Genomic DNA, 3,870 nt, shown 5'->3' on the forward strand with positions numbered 1-3,870 from the left:
AGCACCAGCAGCATCTCAGGTAGCCAAACTGAACCCTTCTTTCCTCTCAAGTAGGAGCTGCTTCTTTTCTAGCATGTTTCTTAAGGTGTGCTCTCACTGTGCAACTCTGTGTGTGCGTGTGTGTGTGTGTGTGTGTGTGTACTTGTGTTCAGGTGTGCCCTTCCTGGTGCTGGGGCCTCTGCACAACACGGCAGTGTGCCCCACTGAGGGCTTCTCCTCCTCTACAGCCTCGGGCTGGTCCACCCCTGTAAATGGCGGCAGGTCAAAATAACTTAGCTGGCTCAACACCAGTAGCATTAGCAGAAGTATCAAAAGTACCCAAATGGAACTGTCACAGAGCCTTTCTTCTTATAAAGGAATTGACAGCAAGAAGTAAAGATGTTGTGTTGTGTTGGATATATGATGTTACCCATGGTGTGTGATGGCTTATCTTGTGTTTTTATGTTTATTATTGGGAAAAAAAAGGAATACTTAAAAAATATATCTCAGGAAGCTTTCGGGTTGAAAACCCCTTTGTCAGGCTGAGGAAGTACCTGCAGTTGGTGTGTCTCTTAGTCCTGGATGCAAGGAATAGTAAAGAAGCCAAGCAATGCAGGTAAGAAAGTCAGTCAGAGAAAATGGAAATGGAGGCATCAGGGGATGAGGGACAGGCTGGGGTGGGGGGAGAGAGGGAGGGAAAGAGCGATGTAGCAGCGCAGGTAAAAGTGAAGAGGTACCTGGGGAGTCAGATGTCCAGCAGGTTGCAGTGTGTCAGAATTCCACCTCCAAACAAGTTCAAGGTGCTGCATCTAGGGAGAAGGAACCTGCAACATACCTATAGGCTGAGGAGCACCCTTCTCAACAACGCAGTGGCTGAAAGGGATCTTGGAGTCATTATTGACTCCAGGATGGACATGAGCCACCAATGTGAGGAAGCAGTCAGAAAGGCTAACTGAACCTTGTCGTGCATCTACAGATGCATCACAAGCAGGTCCAGGGAGGTGATCCTTCCCCTGTATGCAATGCTGGTCAGGCTGCAGTTGGAGTACTGCATCCAGTTCTGGGTGCCACACTTCAAAAGGGATGTGGCTAACTTTGAGAGGGTCCAGAGAAGGGCCACTAGCATAGTCAGGGGGCAGCGGGCCAGGCCCTATGAAGATAGACTAAGGGGCCTGAATCTATTCAGCCTGCACAAGAGAAGACTGAGAGGGGATCTGGTGGCCTTCTATAAACTCACCACTGGGGACCAGCGGAAAATAGGTGAGGCTCTGTTCCCCCAGGCACGACCTGGGATAACAAGGAATAGTGGCCACAAATTGATTGAGAGCAGGTTCAGGTTTGATATCAGGAGGCATTACTTTATGGTTAGGGCTGCCAGGCTCTGGAATGGGCTCCCAAGGGAGGTGGTGCTCTCCCCTACCTTGGAGGTCTTCAAGAGGAGGTTGGATAGATACCTGGCTGGGGTATTATGATCCCAGCACTCATTCCTACCCAGGGCAGGGTGTTGGACTTGATGAACTGTTCCAGTCCCTTCTGACCCTAGAAACTATGAAACTAGGCATGACCCACAAATGGAATGATTTGTAATGGTTTTGAATAAATAATATGGCTGTAGATTATGTGGGCAACAACTAATGGAAACACACATACAGAACTAGAAATTATCCCATCTAAAGTGGAAGAAAAACTCAAAGAACTTGATGTGTTCAAGGTGGGAGCCAGATAATTCCCACCCCATAATTAGCATCTTAAAATCCAAGTCCAGTAGGTTGATAATAAATCTATTAAATCATCTGGCACCATGTAATTAGAAAAAAGCAAACAGAACATGTATTTGAGAACAGACTCAAGAGAAACTACAGATCTGTGTGTTACAAAGGTAGAACATGCCAGTCTAACCTGACTGCTCTTTAGTAAGATAACAAAATATTTAAACTATTGACATGTGGTAGATCTACTTTTCCTTGACTTCAGTAAAGGATCTTGTGGGAACTGAGTGCTCCTAGTGAAAACTTGGGCTTGTAGCAATGCACACAATTCCATCCCCTCTCATCCTGTTTGTCCTCTGTGCTTCTTTCCACCATGCTTTTGATTTTAAAGGAAATAACCCAAAAAGGAAAAGTAAGTATCAGGAAGCAAAGTGTTGTTTCCTAATGCATTTTTGTTGGCCAACTGGCTTCTTCATAGGGCTCCACCATCTCCATACCCTGCCCTTACCACACCAGCTCTTTTACGTGTGCCATTCCTTAGTCAATATTCATGCTTAAAGCACTCACACTGTCCTAGGAATGCCTCCCAAGTGCACCCCTTTAGCAGTTTAAGACCTATTTCCCATCACTGGGGCTGAGTCTCTCTCAAGCTTCTTGTCAGTCCAAGTTGGAGCTTACTTGTCTTCAAACTCACAGAAAAGTTTCTGCATACATGCTAGAAATGACCTTTCTTTCTTGCCCAGAGTTCAGAGTACTTCTGGAGCTTCAATTCAGTTGCATTATGATTTAGGAATCCTGCAATCAGACCTTACAGCCATCTTGGTTGGCTCTGAGCTCTGACCCTGTTGTGGGGGTAAACCCCACCTCCTCTCAGGGTTGGATCCTTTAACTGGCCTTTCTCTTCTTCCTCCCTCCAGGCCCCAGGCTCAGCTCATTTCACCCACTGGATGTCCTCCTTGCAAACCTTCAGAGACAGTGGCCTTACACCAGCTCTTGCTCAGGTAAGCTCAGATACTACAGAAACTATTCTGCTAGCCCATTAACTCCCCATCTGGGTCAGGTGATCACTGCACCTCTGCACAGCTGCATGAGCTCTTGCTCACAACTCTCCCCTCTTCAGGGAAAGCTCTCACCCAGCTATTGCACTTTATCTTTTGGGTCAGTGCAGGGAGCCTATCTGCTGGCTTTTTCTCCACCCTGTCCTCCTTCCAAAGTCATAACTGCCTTCATTAAAGCCCCTTTGGGCTTCCCCAGCTTAATTAAGATTCTCAACCCCTGCCCAGAGGGGTGCTCCCACTTCACTGCACTTTTGCCGGCTCCTCCTTCAGGACACAACATAATTTCTGCCCTGTCACAGATCTGATATAACTCCACTGAAAATTATTAAACTAGAGAAGGTGGGGATCACTACAAAAATTGTGAGATGGGTAAGGGACTGGCTAATAGGTAGGCAACACAAGATTGTGCCAAAAAGGAAATAAAAAAGTCCCAGTGGAAGATTGCCAGTGGAAGTCCTTAAAATGCAGTATCAATGGCTCATGTCAATACTGCAATATCAGTATCAACAGCCCCCATGGCTTACCAGAGGCATTCAGGAACATCTGAAAGCTAAAAACAAGGCATATACCCAAAGGAAGGGAGAGGCCATCACCAAGGAGAATTATACCTTCATTGCTTGAGACTGTAGGGGGGCTGTTAGGAAGGCTAAGGTAGAGACAGAACTGGGACTAGCGACCCAGAACAAAGATAATGAGAAGTCCTTTTTTAAATACGTAGGGAGTAAACAGAAGGCACCGCGTAACATGGGGCCCCTGCAGGACACGCTTGGAAATCTGGTGGTTGCACCAGATGATAAAGCTGACCTCTTTAACAAATTCTTTGCCTCCATTTTTCTGAGGAGGGACCAGGACTTCCCCCCCACTGGGATTCCAGATGGACCCAGGAGAGGCACAACCTGGCCCAGGGTCAGTGAGGACCTAGTCAGGGAATTTCTGGTGGGACTGGACATGTTCAAATCAGCAGGTCCAGATGATTTACACCCCAGGGTGCTGAAGGAATTGTCAGAGGTCATTGTGGGACTCCTGGCACAGCTTTACGAGCACTTGTAGTGCTCTGGTGAGGTGCCAGAGGACTGAAAAAGGGCCAATCTGGTCCCCATTTTCAAAAATGGGAGGAAGGAGGA

The sequence above is a fragment of the Gavialis gangeticus genome, unplaced genomic scaffold (genome assembly GCF_001723915.1).
Source record: "Gavialis gangeticus isolate Ggan-Ray unplaced genomic scaffold, GavGan_comp1, whole genome shotgun sequence".
Taxonomy (NCBI): Eukaryota; Metazoa; Chordata; order Crocodylia; family Gavialidae; genus Gavialis; species Gavialis gangeticus.